Source organism: Eumetopias jubatus, unplaced genomic scaffold (assembly GCF_037043125.1).
Source record: "Eumetopias jubatus isolate StellerSeaLion01/CBP00866 unplaced genomic scaffold, mEumJub1_p1.0 scaffold_10, whole genome shotgun sequence".
In the NCBI taxonomy this organism is placed as follows: Eukaryota; Metazoa; Chordata; class Mammalia; order Carnivora; family Otariidae; genus Eumetopias; species Eumetopias jubatus.
Genome location: NW_028274816.1, coordinates 9,435,130 through 9,454,070, shown reverse-complemented (window position 1 = coordinate 9,454,070; position 18,941 = coordinate 9,435,130). Strand labels below are relative to the sequence as shown.

The 18,941-nt window shown below is 42.2% G+C and overlaps 1 pseudogene; it reads left to right on the top strand.

The window, feature by feature from the left end:
- Positions 1-12,725: 12,725 nt before the first annotated feature.
- Positions 12,726-13,389, top strand: LOC114203979 (large ribosomal subunit protein uL1 pseudogene; annotated as a pseudogene).
- Positions 13,390-18,941: the final 5,552 nt, after the last annotated feature.

Below are 18,941 nucleotides of genomic sequence, written 5' to 3'. Positions count from 1 at the left end.
CTTTCAAGCAGCTCTTGTTCTCTAAATTAAAGGAGAAATTGAAGACATGGCCATAAATATAAGAAAAAAGTCAATGACAGTGCAATGAAAATCTTACCATTGTGCTCATAGAAGCAGCCCTCTGGTGCCTGAGTTAAATAAAAGAAGGCAGGAGATAACTATTTTGTACATACTATTGTGTGAAAGTTCTCTCCAAGAACAGACTGTACAGCAGAAGGGGTAGACCCACATTCAATATGGAAAACGGAATCCTCAAAAGGCCAGGTGGGACTCTATGGCCTTGAGCTTCAATGAAAGGCAAGGGCATGTTGGCTTAAGGAATTTTGCAGCCGGGGCTGTTGATGGAACATTTTTTGCATTTATGGGAGCTGACGAAAAGAGGTACTCTTGGACCTGGAACAACTGGACAAGAAGGTTCTAGAATTCTTGAGTCAGCCTAAGGGAGAAAGATGCGCAGCAGTGTGGCTAGGAAGAAATGGTTGAATACTCTTAGAAGGCAAGAGCTCTGAAGTCAGACGTAAGTACAAGTCTACTCTCTGAAATGTAATTTCTGTGTAAAGCTGGGGAAGCTACGTACACCACATACACCACAGTTTTCCTCCTTCTGCAATGAAGAGACCGGTCCTCACCTTATAGAACTGTTGGTTGGATTAAATAAGATAATAAAGAAAGAACAGCATGATGCTCACTCAGTCTATGGGGCTGGCACCATGCAAGCAGTGTGAAATGGTAGAGGTGGTAAGAAATCATGTTGATAGAGATGACACACGGTCTCCAAGCAATTTAGTCTCTCCATCCTTTTCCACTTGAGAAGGAGGCTTTCTTTCCTAATTTATTCTGACCCAAAGAATTACACCCTTTTGTGTAGACAAAGTGTTATTTACAGATTTCCAATATGCCACCTTGATTTTACTGTGTACATAGATGAATAGTGGCTTGTGTAGATTTTCTTTTTGATATGTGATCTCTCAGCATTTAATAAAAAAGACTTATTTTGACCAAGACAGCCTGTCAATTCAGCCAAACATCTAATTTGGCAGATTCTCCCCTCCCTTGACCAGAGTGACAAGCTGTTTGCCAACTTGATCTGATCGACCAAATGTTTTGGTGCCTCGTCGATACCGACTCAGTGATTTTTTTTGTCTTTGTTATTTGCATGGACAAAGGTACTGCACGTGAAGAAAGTGGGTGATCCTGGTGAATTTAAACCACTTGCTTTTGTGTTTACTTCTTAACTTGGTCCTTGAGGGCTTACGGTCCAGAAGGGATAGGGAGGACCTAGAAGAAGAGATTTGAAATGAATACAGAATGGATACTAAGTAATTAATTATCGTGTTCAGGGGTTGAGGGTTTTAGAACGCAAAGTATGGGCAGCATAAACATTACTTAGAGCTTGGCCCTGAAGACCCATCTCCAGGGTATGGGACAACCTGCCATGGTGTAAGGAAGCCCTTTTTTCTCTAATTTCTGTACCCATTGCCCTTCCTCCATCAGTGTAGTGGAAATTAAATTCTCTCTCCTCCCAGCTTTTATTCCTAATTTTCTTTAAGAAGTAATTCCATACTTTTGTTTTGGGGAATTATCTGTCTCCAGCCCAGTATGAGCTAGCTTTGTTATACTTAAATCAGGTAAGCCTTCTGTCTTCTTGCTTGGTCAAAAGCTAGGTCCCTGTTCTTCTGGGGCTCAGAATCATTGGCATTTTTATGGCACAAAATATATTAGGAGCACATTCATTGAAATGGAGGAGCTATGAGAAAATTATGTCGTTCCTGCTATCCAGACCCCCAGACCACCCTGCTTTCTGTAATTTTTCCGAGCTTGGTTCTCTAGCCTTCCCACCAATTCCCTAATCTTAACCCCTTCCTCATATTTAAAGGCTTCCCTTCTGACTAAGTTAGTCAGAATCAATTTATGTGACCTGCAAACAAAGATGGCACTGTCACTGCTAGCTGCCAGTCAACAGACATTCTCCTTTCTATAGTGTATGCTCATAGGTCTGCCTTGCACAACAGAGGCTGATTATATGTTCACTTCATGGAATCTCTTGAAGTTAGGTACAGGTGGCTGTATTCCTTAGCTATGGCTACTGTAACAAAGTGCAAAGCCTGGGTGGTCTAAACCACAGGAATTTACTGTCTCAGTTCTAGAGGCTGGAAATCCAAGGTCAAGGTGTCAGCAGGTTGGTTCCTTCTGAGGGCTGTGAGGGAAGGATTTGTTCCAAACTTCTCTCAGCTTATAGATGGCTGTTTTCCTTCTCCCTGTATCTTCACATCATCTTCCCTCTGTGTCCAAATTTCCTCTTCTTATAAGGGCACTGGTGGCACCCACCTTAAAGACCTCACCTTAACTTGATTACCTCTGTAAAGACTTTATCTTCAAATAAGGTTACACTCTGAGGTACTGGGGGTTAGGGCTTCAAAGCATCAAGTTTGGGGAGGCACAATTTCACCCTTACAAGTGGCCTAGTGACCTAGTTCTAACCAAAGAGGCATAAGGGGACTGTTACTTCTGGAATGAGTTTTCCTATGTGGCAACAGAGAGAGATGTATGAAGAAAGGGCTTGTTCTCTCCCTTCTTGCTTTGGATGCTGTAGTGTTAGGATATAATATACCCAGGGTTATGGCAGCCATCTTATGATCATGAGGTAATAAGCTGGAGGCTAAATATCTACATGTGGAGGATGGTGGAGTAAAAGAATGGAAGATAGAAAATAATATGGATCCTGGATACAATGCTGAACCAATACAGGAACACCTAGCTCCAAACTTAGATATGTGAAATAATTGAATGCCTTGTTTAAACTACAGTTGCTTGCTATCACTTCTCCTTGAGATAGAACCCTCCCCAGATCCAATAAAATCCTCAATGGCTTATGTCCTCACACCTTTTCTCACTTTCTCCATATTCACAAATTATTACCTTAACCAGAGTATACATATCTGGTATCACATCTGATCATAAAATTTCAAGATCATCCAACTGGTTCCTTTCTTCTACCTTATCTGATGCACAGCTTTCTCCAGACACCTGGGTCAGTGGCAGAATAAGCCCACAACTAAATCTCCATTGCATTAGATCACCCTATCCTGGGAAGTACTATCCATTTCTTTGTCATTTTTTCCTCACAGTTTACTAGAGGTGTGGTGGATAATGACATGAGGTCACGAAGGAGTGTGGGTGTGAGACGGGCTCACAGAACAGGTAGCTTCTAAATGAAGATTTCTTTTCCTTTTGTGTTTTATTTAATTTTTAAAAATTTTTTTATTGTTATGTTAATCAGCATACATTACATCATTAGTTTTTGATGTAGTGTTCCATGAGTCATTGTTTGTGCATAACACCCAGTGCTCCACGCAGAACGTGCCCTCTTTAATACCCATCACCAGGCTAACCCATCCCCCCACCCCCCTCCCTTCTAGAACCCTCAGTTTGTTTTTCAGAGTCCATCGTCTTTCATGGTTCGTCTCCCCCTCTGACTCACTCCCCTTCATTCTTCCCCTCCTGCTATCTTCTTCTTTTTTTTCCCTTAACATATATTATATTATTTGTTTCAGAAGTACAGATCTGTGATTCAACAGTCTTGCACAATTCACAGCGCTCACCATAGCACATACCCTCCCCAATATCTATCACCCAGCCACCCCCTCCCTCCCAACCCCCACCACTCCAGCAACCCTCAGTTTGTTTCCTGAGGTTAAAAATTCCTCATATCAACGAGGTCATATGATACATGTATTTCTCTGATTGACTTATTTCACTCAGCATAACGCCCTCCAGTTCCATCCACGTCGTTGCAAATGGCGAGATCTCATTCCTTTTGATGGCTGCATAATATTCCATTGTGTATATATACCACTTCTTCTTTATCCATTCGTCTGTCGATGGACATCTTGGCTCTTTCCAGTGTTTGGCTACGGTGGACATTGCTGCTATAAACATCGGAGTGCATATACCCCTTCGGATCCCTACATTTGTATCTTTGGGGTAAATACCCAGTAGTGCAATTGCTGGATCGTAGGGTAGCTCTAATTTCAACTGTTTGAGGAACCTCCATACTGTTTTCCAGAGGGGTTGCACCAGCTTGCATTCCCACCAACAGTGTAGGAGGGTTCCCCTTTCTCCACATCCCCGCCAACATCTGTCGTTTCCTGACTTGTTAATTCGAGCCATTCTGACGGGTGTGAGGTGGTATCTCATTGAGGTTTTGATTTGGATTTCCCTGATGCCGAGCGATGTGGAGCACTTTTTCATGTGTCTGTTGGCCATTTGGATGTCTTCTTTGGAAAAATGTCTGTTCATGTCTTCTGCCCATTTCTTGATTGGATTATTTGTTCTTTCGGTGTTGAGTTTGATAAGTTCTTTACAGATTTTGGATACTAGCCCTTTATCTGATATGTCATTTGCAAATATTTTCTCCCATTCTGTCGGTTGTCTTTTGGTTTGGTGGACTGTTTCTTTGGCTGTGCAAAAGCTTTTTATCTTGATGAAATCCCAATAGTTCATTTTTGCCCTGGCTTCCCTTGCCTTTGGCGATGTTTCTAGGAAGAAGTTGCTGTGGCTGAGGTCGAAGAGGTTGCTGCCTGTGTTCTCTTTTAGGATTTTGATGGACTCCTGTCTCACGTTTAGGTCTTTCAACCATTTGGAGTCTATTTTTGTGTGTGGTATAAGGAAATGGTCCAGTTTCTTTCTTCTGCATGTGGCTCTCTAATTTTCCCAACACCATTTGTTGAAGGGACTGTCTTTATTCCATTGGACATTCTTTCCTGCTTTGTCCAAAATGAGTTGACCATAGAGTTGAGGGTCCATTTCTGGGCTCTCGATTCTGTTCCATCGATCTATGTGTCTGTTTTTGTGCCAGTACCCATACTGTCTTGATGATGACAGCTTTGTAATAGAGCTGGAAGTCCGGAATTGTGATGCCGCCAGCTTTGCTTTCTTTTTCAACATTCCTCTGGCTATTCGGGGTCTTTTCTGGTTCCATACAAACTTTAGGATTATTTGTTCCATTTCTTTGAAAAAAGTGGATGGTATTTTGATGGGGATTGCATTGAATGTGTAGATTGCTCTAGGTAGCATTGGCATCTTCACAATCTTTGTTCTTCCAATCCATGAGCATGGAACGTTTTTCCATTTCTTTGTGTCTTCCTCAATTTCTTTCATAAGTATTTTATACTTTTCTGAGTACAGATCCTTTGCCTCTTTGGTTAAATGTATTCCTAGGTATCTTATGGTTTTGGATGCAATTGTAAATGGGATCGACTCCTTGATTTGTCTCTCTTCTGTCTTGTTGTTGGTGTATAGGAATGCCACCGATTTCTGTGCATTGATTTTATATCCTGCTACTTTACTGAATTCCTGGATGAGTTCTAGCAGTTTTGGGGTGGAGTCTTTTGGGTTTTCCACATAAAGTATCATATCATCTGCAAAGAGTGAGAGTTTGACTTCTTCTTTGCCGATTTGGATGCCTTTGATTTCTTTTTGTTGTCTGATTGCTGTGGCTAGGACTTCCAATACTATGTTGAATAGCAGTGGTGAGAGTGGACGTCCCTGCCGCGTTCCTGACCTTAGGGGAAAAGCTCTCACCTTTTCCCCATTGAGAATGATATTCGCTGTAGGTTTTTCATAGATGGCTTTTATGATATTGAGGTATGTACCCTCTATCCCTATACTCTGAAGAGTTTTGATCAAGAAAGGATGCTGTACTTTGTCAAATGCTTTTTCTGCATCTATTGAGAGGATCATATGACTTGTTCTTTCTTTTGTTAATGTATTGTATCACGTTGATTGATTTGCAGATGTTGAACCGACCTTGCAGCCCAGGGGTAAATCCCACTTGGTCATGGTGAATAATCCTTTTAATGTACTGTTGTATCCTGTTGGCTAGTATTTTGGTGAGAATTTTTGCATCCATGTTCATCAAGGATATTGGTCTGTAATTCTCCTTTTTGATGGGGTCTTTTGTCTGGTTTTCGGATCAAGGGAATCGTGGCCTCATAAAATGAGTTTGGAAGTTTTCCTTCCATTTCTATTTTTTGGAACAGTTTCAGAAGAATAGGTATTAATTCTTCTTTAAATGTTTGATGGAATTCCCCTGGGAAGCCATCTGGCCCTGGGCTCTTGTTTTTTGGGAGATTTTTGATGACTGCTTCAATTTCCTTCGTGGTTATAGGTCTGTTCAGGTTTTCTATTTCTTCCTGGTTCAGTTTTGGTAGTTGATACATCTCTAGGAATGCACCCATTTCTTCCAGGTTATCTAATTTGCTGGCATAGAGTTGCTCATAATATGTTCTTAGAATTGTTTGTATTTCTTTGGTGTTGGTTGTGATCGCTCCTCTTTCATTCATGATTTTGTTGATTTGGGTCATTTCTCTTTTCTTTTTGATCAGCCTGGCCAGGGGTTTATCAATCTTGTTCATTCTTTCAAAGAACCAGCTCCTAGTTTTGTTGATCTGTTCTACTGTTCTTTTGGTTTCTATTTCATTGATTTCTGCTCTGATCTTTATTATTTCTCTTCTCCTGCTGGGTTTAGGCTTTATTTGCTGTTCTTTCTCTAGCTCCTTTAGGTGTAGGGTTAGGTTGTGTATTTGAGACCTTTCTTGTTTCTTGAGAAAGGCTTGTATTGCTATATACTTTCCTCTCAGGACTGCCTTTGCTGTGTCCCAAAGATTTTGAACAGTTGTGTTTTCATTTTCATTGGTTTCCATGAATTTTTTAAATTCTTCTTTAATTTCCTGGTTGACCCATTCATTCTTTGGTAGGATGCTCTTTAGCCTCCATGTATTTGAGTTCTTTCCGACTTTCCTCTTGTGATTGAGTTGTAGTTTCAAAGTGTTGTGGTCTGAAAATATGCAGGGAATGATCCCAGTCTTTTGGTACCGGTTGAGGCCTGATTTGTGACCTAGGATGTGATCAATTCTGGAGAATGTTCCTTGGGCACTAGAGAAGAATGTGTATTCCGTTGCTTTGGGATGGAATGTTCTGAATATGTTTGTGAAGTCCATTTGGTCCAGTGTTTCATTTAAAGTCTTTATTTCCTTGTTGATCTTTTGCTTAGATGATCTGTCCATTTCAGTCAGAGGGGTGTTAAAGTCCCCCACTATTATTGTATTGTTGTCAATGTGTTTCTTTGCTTTTGTTATTAATTGTCTTATATAATTGGCTGCTCCCATGTTAGGGGCATAGATATTTACAATTGTTAGATAGACCCTTTAAGTAAGATATAGTGTCCTTCCTCATCTCTTATTATAGTCTTTGTTTTAAAATCTAATTTGTCTGATATAAGGATTGCCACCCCAGCTTTCTTTTGGTGTCCATTAGCATGGTAAATGGTTTTCCACCCCTTCACTTTCAATCTGGGGATGTCTTTGGGTCTAAAATGAGTCTCTTGCAGACAGCATATTGATGGGTCTTGTTTTTTAATCCAATCTGATAGCCTGTGTCTTTTGATTGGGGCGTTTAGCCCATTTACATTCAAGGTAACTATTGAAAGATATGAATTTAGGGCCATTGTATTGCCTGTAAGGTGACTGTGACTGTATATTGTCTGTGTTCCTTTCTGATCTATGCTGCTTTTAGGCTCTCTCTTTCCTTAGAGGACCCCTTTCAATATTTCTTTTAGGGCTTGTTTTGTGTTTGCAAATTCCTTTAGTTTTTGTTTGTCCTGGAAGCTTTTTACCTCTCCTTCAATTTTCAATGACAGCCTAGCTGGATATAGTATTCTTGGCTGCATATTTTTCTCGTTTAGTGCTCTGAAGATCTCATGCCAGTCCTTTCTGGCCTGCCAGGTCTCTGTGGATAGGTCTGTTGCCAATCTAATGTTTCTACCATTGTAGGTTACATATCTCTTCTCCTGAGCTGCTTTCAGGATTTTCTCTTTGTCTCTGAGACTCGTAAGTTTTACTATTAGATGTCGGGGTGTTGACCTATTTTTATTGATTTTGAGAGGGGTTCTCTGTGCCTCCTGGATTTTGATGCCTGTTTCCTTCCCCAAATTAGGGAAGTTCTCTGCTATAATTTGCTCCAATATACCTTCTGCCCCTCTCTCTCTTTCTTCTTCTTCTGGGATCCCAATTATTCTAATGTTGTTTCATCTTATGGTATCGCTTATCTCTCGAATTCTGCCCTCGTGATCCTGTAGTTGTTTCTTTCTCTTTTTCTCAGCCTCTTTATTTTCCATCATTTGGTCTTTTATATCGCTGATTCTCTCTTCTGCCTCATTTATCCTAGCAGTTAGTGCCCCCATTTTTTATCGCACCTCATTAATAGCCTTTTGGATTTCGACTTGGTTAGATTTTAGTTCTTTTATTTCTCCAGAAAGGGTTTCTCTAATAATTTCCACGCTTTTTTCAAGCCCAGCTAGTATCTTTAAAGTCATGATTCTGAACTCTAGGTCTGACATCGTACTAATGTCTGTATTGAGTAGGTCCCTGGCAGACGGTACTACCTCTTGTTCTTTTTGCTGAGGTGATTTTTTTCGTCTTGTCATTTTGTCCAGAGGAGAATAGATGAATGAGAGAACAAAATGCTAACAGGTTAACAACGTCCCCAGCAAATATGCTCTATACAAATCAGAAAAGACCTGAAACCAGGGGAAAAGAAAGGGAAAGAAAGAAAAAAGAAAGGGAAAAAAAAAGAAAAAGAAAAAGATAAAAACAAACAAAAACAGAACAAAACAAAAAACACCAGAATCTGATCCAATATGATAAGGCTAGTGCATAGATCAGTGCCACACACTAGATTTTGGGTGTATTTTGGTCTGTTACAAGAAAGTGCCTCCTAAAATTTTAAAGGAAGAAAGACATATATGTACAAAATAAGGGTTGCTACAATGAAGGGATGGAAGATGACTGTAAAGATGAAAATTATAAAAGGTTCTAGAAATGGAATTGATAAGATAAGTTGTTTGAAAGAAGAAAGATTTAAACAAAAAAAGAAAAGAAAAAAAATGGGAGAGAATGTGATCAGGCAGGAGACTAGAACAAAGCCATACACTAGTGATTTAGGGTATATTTTGATCTTAGAAGAAACTGTATATCAAAATTTTAAGGAGAGAAGAACTTATATATATATATATGCCAAAAATAAGGGTAACTACTATGAAGGGATAAAATATGACTCTAAAAATGAAAAATAAAAAATGTTTTTTTAAAAAAAGGGATTGATAAGATGTTGTTTGAAAAAGGGAAAAAGAAAAATTAAAATAAAACAGTTAAAAAAATTAACTTTGAAAAACTAATGAATCATGGTAAAAAAGCCATGAATTCTATGTGCAGTATTCCCCTAGCGCTGGAGTTCTCCCGTTCTCCTTGATCGGTCAACTTGGTCTTGGCTTGCTGGCTGTTCGTGCTGATTTTCTGGGGGAGGGGCCTGTTGCCGTGGTTCCCAAATGTCTTTGCCGGAGGCGGAATTGCCCCGCCCTTGTCGGTCCGGGCTAAGCAAGCTGCTCCGGTTTGCTCTCAGGAGCTTTTGTTCCCTGCAAGCTCCCCGTACAGCTTTGGAGGACCAGAGTGAAAGTGGTGGCCTCCCATTCTCTGCCCGGAGGAGCCGAGAACTCGAGGCCCTGCTCCTCAGTGCGCCCCCAGAGAAAAGCAGTCAATCACTCCCGTGTCCCCGGTCTCTGGCCGCACTCCGTGCTCACCTGGCCTGTGACGGAGCGTTTCTATCTCTGGCACCCGACCCCATGTGGAGTCTCCAAACCCAGCAGATCCCTGCGGTGCGCTCCCACGCCGCTCCTCCCAGGGGAGGAAGGGGAGTCTCCCCGGCTCTGCCGCTTGTTGGGTCCCTGCTGCAGGAGCAGTGGCCCGACTGGGCCACGGATCACAGTTTATGGCCACCCCGAGCTGAGAGCCCACACCTCTGCTCCGTCTCTGCAGCCGGGTTCCCCACTCCGATACCTGCACTCAGGTATCGCTCTGCCGCACTCAGGCACCCCCGGTCTTTCTGTGACCCCGAGGGTCCTGAGACCACACTGTCCCGCGAGGGTTCCACCCCCGCTTAGCCACTGCGGCGACGTCCCTCGGCGGAGCCAACTTCTAAAAGGTCCCATTTTGTGCTCCGCGGCTCTAGCACTTGCCAGAAGCGGCCGACGGAGGCCCCCTCCCCCGCCATCTATCCTCCCGAATATCGCCTCGGATTCACTTCTCCGCACGTCCTACCTTCCAGAAAGTGGTCGCTTCTCTGTTCAGAGAGTTGTTGCTACTCTCTTCTTCAATCTCCTGTTGAGTTCGTGGGTGTTCAGAATGGTTTGATCCCTATTCAGCTGAACTCCTGAGACCAGATGAAATCCGGGTCTCCTACTCCTCCGCCATCTTGCTGTTTTATTTAATTTTAATTATTTATTTATTCGAATCACTCTCCTACAGGGAAGGCCAGATCAAAGTCTGTAGTTGCATTGAGGAGGGAGGTGATGAATAAAACAATTAAAATCCTTCTGGGGAGAGCGAAATACTCCCCTCACAGGGTTGTTAGGATTAAATGAATTAATACTACCTATAAATGCATAGTATGGTGCCAGGATGGGTAAGAATTTCTATGTAAGTATTACCAATTAATGTACAGTTTATCAGTTTATCACGCTGCTGATTGTTTATGTACTTAAGGGAAGGCTGGGACATTTTTGTAGAATCTACAATAGCCTAGGATAGTGGTTCCCAAGTTGGGCCATGTATTACAATCAGCACTAGCCGAGGTGATGCCCAGCCCCACCGAATTAGAACTCTGGAGTTGAGGCTCCAAAAATCTGTATTTTTAGACTGTTCCCCAAATGGTTCTGATGAAGCCAGCCTCACACTGTATGTGGAAGTTATTGACAGTCCAAGGGCAGTGGCTACTTTTTGCTTATCAGATCTTAGCTATAGTGACAATGGACCAGGTGTCATGGAAAAACCTGTAAAAATCATTTAATCTAGCCCCTCATTTTGTCGATGGGAGGCTGAAGGCTAGAGTGGTGGAATGACTCCTGAAGCCACACAGCTAGTTAGTGGCAGAGATGGGGCCCAACCTCCCACCTAGAACCTTTCCTTTGAGCTTCTTTCCTACCCTCTTATCCTCTGCTAAGCTATATGCTCACAAATGGCAGGATGGGGCTATCTTCTTTGTGTTTCTCCTGCTATCATGGTGTCTAGAACAGAGTAGGACTCTAATATATATGTTTAATGGTGAACTAATTGTACCGAAACCATCTTCTACCTCTCTGACTCATGTGCTCAGAAAAGGTCAGTTTTACAGCAAGTCGGGAGTTATGAGCTCCGCATCCATGGGGCTCAGTCAGGGAAGAGGGGAGGTTGTATTCTCTGTTATGTGCAGACTGATTTCTTAGGACTTTTGGGATTCTTATGGATGGAAACTTTTCCCTGTTACCTCCTAATAGTGACCCTTTGCCTAGAACTTCATCTCAGTCAAGATACTTTTGGTTAAAGGTTAGGGAAACCAACTTGGGATTACTTAAGTAGGAGGGGGGATTTATTGAAAGGAGCCTGGCTTATCCATGGAGCACAAGGGCCTCAGGGTAAACCATGTTGAGGGAGTAGAAAACCGTGAGGGACTCAGGCTGCCATGTCTTCTCTTGCATCTCTACTTTTCTGTCTCTGCAGATATTCTTTTTCTGTTTCTCCAACTGCAAGGCCCAAGATGATCAAGCCATAATTTCTAGGACTTCCCCCTCTTCCCAAATCTTTGCTATTATTTATAGACCTAAGCAAAACTCTCTAGCTGCCTCCAGGTCACAATTCCAAATATCTTGGGAAAAGCCTTTATTTGCCCACATGAGGCCAAGTGTCCATTTGTGCTTGGATTAACTATGGTTAGGGCCTCCTAATATTAGTTAGGGTTCCTAGTATTAGTATTATAGAATACTAACATGAGTGTCAGAGTAGTTATAGGCCAAGTGTAGTTCTTGTAGACAGTCTGGAGGGAGATGTGTGTGCATGTGTGTGAGCTGGCAGACTCTAACCAGTGTCTATGAGAGGTGTGTTTGTCAACTTTACTATGAAAACAAACAACCCCGCAGTCTCAATGACTTATGACAATAAACATTTACATCTCACTTTACATGTGCTGTGGCTCTGTGCCATGTGTCTTCTCAGCCAGGACTCAGGTGGAAGGAGCAGCCCTTATCTGGGAAATGTCTTTCTTGTCACAAAGAGAAAAGAACAAGAGGCTGAGCCAAACTATGCACCTGCTCCCAAAGCTTCCTCTTGGAAGTGGCTTGGCTGGAGTTTGCTCACAGTCATTTGGCCAAAGAAGTCCCAGGGCCAAGCGTAACAATGAGGCAAGGAGTGCACACCACCTCCAGGAAGACTGGGCAGGTCACTTGTCAGGCGCTGGGATCCTCTACCAGGGCAGGGCACAACTAAGTGTGAACAACAACAGTGGGACACAGCAGGTTTTAATAATGGCAACAATAATTGACCTTTAGCAAATCTCTAAAATGAGCTAGACACTGTGCTAAGAGGTTTATGCAAATTACCTCATTTAATTATCCCAATAACCTTATGAAGTAACCACTGTTGCCCTCATTTTATTGAGTAGAAAATGCCAGCTTACAGAGGTTGAACAACTTGCATCCTGCCACAGCTCAGGTGGGACTGCCCAGACCCCACTGGGGTGCTCCCGGGGGGTGCCACCTGTATCAGGTTCCTGTGGCTGCCGTAACAGATTGCCACCAACGTAGTGGCTTTAAACAACACACATCTAGCTCTTCTCCGGTGATCATGGCATGTCGCACCATGAGCAGCAAAATCTCCCATGACATCCTATACAAGGTGGTGCAGGAAATCCTGCATGGGAACCGGTACAAGTGCCCGTGGTTTTTGAAGATGCTGGAGATGGTGGAGCTGCAGAACAGCTTGAAGAACTATGACTCTCAGAAAGACAAATGCTTCTTGGGCACCGTCAGGCTTAAGTCCACTCCCCACCCCAAGTTCTCCATATGTGTTTTGGGGGACCAGCAGTGCTGTGATGAGGCCAAGGCTGTGGATATTCCCCACATGGACATTGAGGCACTGAAGAAACTCAACAAGAATAAAAAATGAGTTAAGAAGCTGGCCAAGAAGTATGATACCTTTTTGGCTTCAGAATCTCTGATCAAGCAGAGCCCATGAATCCTGGACTCAGGCCCGAATAAGGCTGTCAAGTTCCCTTCCTTGCTGACCCTCAGTGAGAACATGGTGGCCAAAGTGGATGAAGTGAAGTCCATGATCAAATTCCCAGATGAAGAAGGTGCTGTGTCTGGCAGTGGCCGTTGGCCACATGAAGATGACAGATGATGAGCTCATGTACAGCATCCACTTAGCTGTTAATTGCCTGGTGTCACTGCTCAAGAAGAATTGGCAGAACATCAAGAGCACCATCGGCAATTCCCAACACCTGTACCATGGCACAGCTTACTAAACCTTGGTGCTACCAAAAAAAACAGAAGCAAAAAACCAAACCAAACCCAACCCACATCTGTCATCATACAGTTCTGAAGTTCGACCTGGGTCTCACTAGGCTAAAATCAGGGCTGCACTCATTTTCAGAGGTTCTAGGGGAGAATCCATTTCCTCCCATGTTCCAACTTCTAGAAGCTGCCCCCATTCCTTGATGTGTGTCCCCCTCCTCCAACTCCAATGTCCGCAGTGGTGAGGTGAGTCCTTCTCACATATTACTCCAACCCTGCTTCCATTGTCACATCTATTTCCCTGGCTTTCTTCTCTGCCTCTCTTCCACTTTTAAGGTCCCTTGCAATTACATTGAGCGTACCCAGATAATCCAGGATTATCTCTCCATCTTTAGGTCCTTAATCATATCTGCAAAGTTTCTTTTGCCATGTATGGTGACATATTCATGGGTTCTGGAGACTAGGATGTGGACATCCTTGGGAGACTATTTTTCTGCCTACCACACACACCCTTCCTTTGGTGCTGTATGTGGCCTCCAAGAAACCCCTGAAAAAGGGACAAAGATAACCATCCCTCCCACTCTCATTTTCACTGATTTTTCCCATAACTCAAGAGCAATGGTGCTTATGCACAAATAAAGAGAGAAAGAATAATTCAGGGAATAGATGTAGAGCTCAAAGCTGACCATCTATTTGTTAGTTGTGTAGGAGAGAGAGCCTATAGCTGGCTCTTAAAGTAGAAAATCCAACTTAGTTCATTACTAGTGTTCCTGGCATGATGCCATAATTAATATATGGTAACAATATTACTAAGAACAAAAACCTACAATTATGCCCTTAAAAATGTCAACATGAAAAGTAAACTTAATGAAAGATAGGCACAGAAACATATATAACAGAGATTATCCTTAATAATGAAATTATTTATGATCAAACATTTATACTTAATTTCAGTTCAATTCTAAAATAGTCACAGTAATGTCATGATTAAATATTAATGCTAGCAGAAACAACCTAATTGGGAGGTTATTAAAGCTTCAAATTAAGTTTCTTTTTCTTTTCCTAACCAAAAAGTTCTGCCTAGAAGGGCATCAGGGGATTTCCAGCACATGTGTTTTATTCACATTGATTTGCTGGGCTGAGAGAGGGACTGCATCAGGAGAGGTTAAGCCCCAAATCCCAGGCAATATAGTGAGACATTTTCTGTCTCTCCTTTGAGTAGCTGGAGGAATGGTTACTCCTCCTGCTTTTCTTGGTACAGAGCTGGCCAGTGCTTTGGGTATAACAGGTTATTGATTGTTGGCTAGTAAACCACCCCAAAACTTAAAACAACTATTTTATTGCACACAATTCTGTGGGTCAGCAATCTGGGCTGGGTTTTAGCCCATCTCGTCTGGGGTCACTTCTGGTTGCTTGTCTGGAGCTGGGTGTCTATGATGGCTTAACTCATGTTTCTGGTGATTGGTTCTTTGCTGTCAATGGGGTCACATGTCTCTCTAGGAGGCTAGCCTAGGCTTCTTTATATAGAGGCTGGGTTCTAAAAACAGTGAAAGAGAGAGAGAGAAAAATCCTAATTCACAAGTGCCTTTTGAACCTCTGCCCAGGACATGTTTGCTGACTGTCCTATTGGCCGAAGGAAGTCACATGACCAAGACAACAGTCCCACTGGGATGACCTACACATGGGCGTAAATAGAAGGAGGCACGATTCACTGGGGACCGTGACTGTATCCATCTACCACATGGGGATTTATCTGGCATGTATTTAGCATTCTCTAGAGATAAATGACACAGAAAAGGGAGTATGAATGTTTTATGCCCTCCGTGTCCTAATAGGGTTGTTGTCCCCAAGAAAGAGGCCATACATATTATAGTCATTCAAGGAGAAGCTCCCCACACAGGTTCCTTTTAGCTACTCGGTGCTTTGGGGCAGAAGTGGAGAGCCCTCATGACCAATGACACATGAATTGTTTCAATCTTGTCATAAGCTGAGAAGCATGTAACAACTATTTCCCTTGACAGGACCCTAGACCAAATAAGCACCTCCGGAGTCTATGTCATTACTTTTCAGTGGCAAAGCCCAGATTCAAATTGTGCTTCTCCAAAGAGTTGTGTACATGCATTGCTGTACATCTGGATGTACTCTCGCAGAATTCCTCCCTACTTACTCTATCAATTACCAAGAGAGGATTGTTGACATCTCCAATGGTAACTGTGGATTTGTCTATTTCTCTTTTTAGTCTGTTGGCTTTTGCTTCAGATATTTTGAAGCTCTGTTATCGGGCATATCTGTTTAGGATTGTTAGATCTTCTCGTTGATTTACCTTTTGTCATTAGACATTAGATACTATGATACTGTAATGTCAGAAATATCATTAGGAGATTCTGGGTAATTTCCCTGTTCTGAAGTCTACTTTGTCTAATATTATTAGCAAAGTCATTTCACCTTCCACTTAATTAGCGTTTACATGAAGTCTTTTTCCTATTCTTTTATTTTTAACCTATCTATATTCCTTTTCTCTGGCTGCTTTTGGGATTTTTTTTTTTTTTTTTAATCGTTGGCCTTCAGCAATTTGATGATGGGATTTTGGTGCAGTTCTCTTTAAATGCACTCAACTTCTGCTTCACTGAGCTTCTTGAATCTGTTGGTGTATGGACACCTGGATGAATGTTCTTTCTTTGTCAATCTTTTTGGTTTTTTTTTAATTGATTATTGACAGGCCAATTAGAAACAAATTTTGATTGCGCCAAGACACAAAAGAACAGAATATTGACTCACTAATTGTGGTTGGGACAGAAACAACCAGTTTGATAAAAACCAGAAAGAGTCAATTCATCTAAGGATCAAAATTTTCTATCAGGACTCAGGATAGCTAGTTCTTATCTATACCTGCCAGTTGTAAGCTGTGTAATCTTGGGGAAGTACCTCACTTTCCCTGTCTTGAAAATGAGGGATTTGGGTCTTCTGAAGCCCCTTTCAACCCCCATATTTCAGTATTCCTTGAGTTAAGACAGCCTTTTCAAAGCATGCTTCAGAAAGCATGAATCTCATGTAATAATTTGGGAGAAAAGGGCCCTCCCCATTCGAAGATATTTGGGAAACTTTGCCTATTATTGTATTTCACAGAATCTAAAATGCCAATAAATAAGGACATACCATTACTTTATGCTCAACCAAGAGAGACAAACTGCTGCCAACTAAACCATGAAATAACTCTTCCCTAGAGCCTGGAATTTTTATTTTCTACTTATTGAAAGAGTTCTATAATATTTATGTAGATATATGTATTTTATCATAATCACTCTTGGGTATTAAAGAAGAAAATTTAAACAAAGTAAGTTGCTTAGGCTCCCCTCATGTTGAACTGGACCCTCTGATCATTTGTTTGACTCCAAGTCATTGAAGTTTGTGGGTTTTGTTTTTTTTTTTTTTTTTTTTTTTACAAAGTATCTTCTTCTCTGTCACCAGAGTTTGGATGCTGCAACATTTCTTAAAAACATGCTCCACTATTGTTTCTGGGATTTTTCTTCCAAGCCGCTGACAGCCACAAAGCAAATTTTAATGCATATGTTCGGGCACAGCTGTTTTCTGGCTGACTACAACTGTAAGATGCATTTTGATTTCAGAAATGCTAAAATGTGGGGAAAAGAGTGCATTTTGGAATGAAGGAAATATGGTATAATCCCTTCTAGGATATGCATAATGCATGATGCATATTTAAGGCTCTGAGATATCCTGCACTAAAAAAAAAAGTCTGTTTAACTATTTATCCCAGTGTTTCCCAAACTTAACTGACCCTGGAATCTGGGCCTAATCCTAATATTTTCAGGGCCTTGGAAGAGTATAAAGGGAAACCTATACACCAACATCTAAATAGTCTAAGTTATAAATTAAGCTAACAAAATGTTATGTAATATATACTATATCCTACTATTTTGACAAATATACCTTACTAATTACCTGGAAATCCAGGTTTGAATTCAGAATTCTTGAACACCTTGGACTTCTGTATGGGGAGAGCTTGGCCCCCAGCCCATGGTCTTTTCTGTCTTCCATACCCACCACTGGTTGTGTCCCGCGCTACAAGGAGCCCTTGATACATGTCTGTGAACACTCCAGTTGTGCATCCACATCCAAGTTCCTTCTCCACGAGTGTGGGAGCTATCTGGGAATGCAGAGTGTGGGCTAGAAGGAGCAGTGTGGGTTCTGAGTAGACATGTCCCCTTGGACCTGTGGACTCCTTGTCCAAAAGGGCATAGCTTAGAGAGGGCCAGAGTAGGTGTCTGCCACTTAAGACCCAGATCAGGGACCTCTCTTGCATGGGCCCAAGGATGCGGTTGCTGGAATGTTTTTTGTTTTTGTTTTTTTAAAGATTTTATTTATTTATTTGACAGAGAGAGACACAGCAAGAGAGGGAACACAAGCAGGGGGAGTGGGAGAGGGAGAAGCAGGCTTCCCGCCGAGCAGGGAGCCCGATGCGGGGCTCGATCCCAGGACCCTGGGATCATGACATGAGCCGAAGGCAGTCGCTTAACAGCTGAACCACCCAGGCGCCCCTTGCTGGAATGTTTTTATCACATAACACCTACCAACATCCCATGGAATAGGCAACATTTTCCAAGAGCTCCCCTGAAGGTGGGTGGTTCTATTGATGAATATGCTTAGACTCTCTTTCCCTGTCTTTTTCTCTCCTCTTCCCTCCTCCACTGTTTTTTTTTTTTTTTTTTAAGATTTATTTTTTTATTTGAGGGAGAGAGAGAGAGAGAATGGGGGTGGGGAGAGGGACAGAGGGAGAGAGAGAATCTCAGGCAGACGGCTCACTGAGCACAGAGCCCGGTGCAGTGCTTGACCTCATGACCCTGAGACCATGACCTGAGCCCAAACTAAGAGCTGGACACTCAACCGACTGAGCCACCCAAGGTGCGCCCACCACTGTTTGTTTTAAACCTCTTCTTTAGTTGATTAATAGCATCCAATTTTTGTAATACCTTCCCCCCCTTCCAAAGACATCCCTATCCTTTCCTCTCTATCACATCCTTAGGAGGCTGGGGGCAGTAATGAGTACCCTCTTTGGCAGTTGAGGAAGCAGGGGCACAGGGCAGTAAAATGACTGGCCCATGCCACTGAGGGCAGTGACTGTGTTAGCCTCGACCTCCTGACTCTGCTTTATCACTGCGCAAGAGAAGAAATCAGTGACACCTTACCTGTTAAGAGTGTGATCGCATGCATTCGTGGATATCTATGACAAGCACGTAATTGTAATGTCTGTGCAGGGAGATGTGCATGGGGGGATGCAGAGGGTTTAAGCCAAAGAAGAGCAGGGATCTGAAAATAATAAACAAAATTCCCTAACTCAGTCACCTCTGTTTCCAAATCTATTGCACAAAAATCTTGATATCGATTCAAGTTAAATGAAGGGAATTTATTTTACCATCTGGAACAGCTTCTTGGCCCTCTGAGATGTGTGAAAAGAGGAACTCTACCAATGGAATGGAGACAAAATTCTGTAAAGTGGGGCCATTACTCTGTAGAGAGTGGCTAAGAACAGGTGTGTGTGTGTATG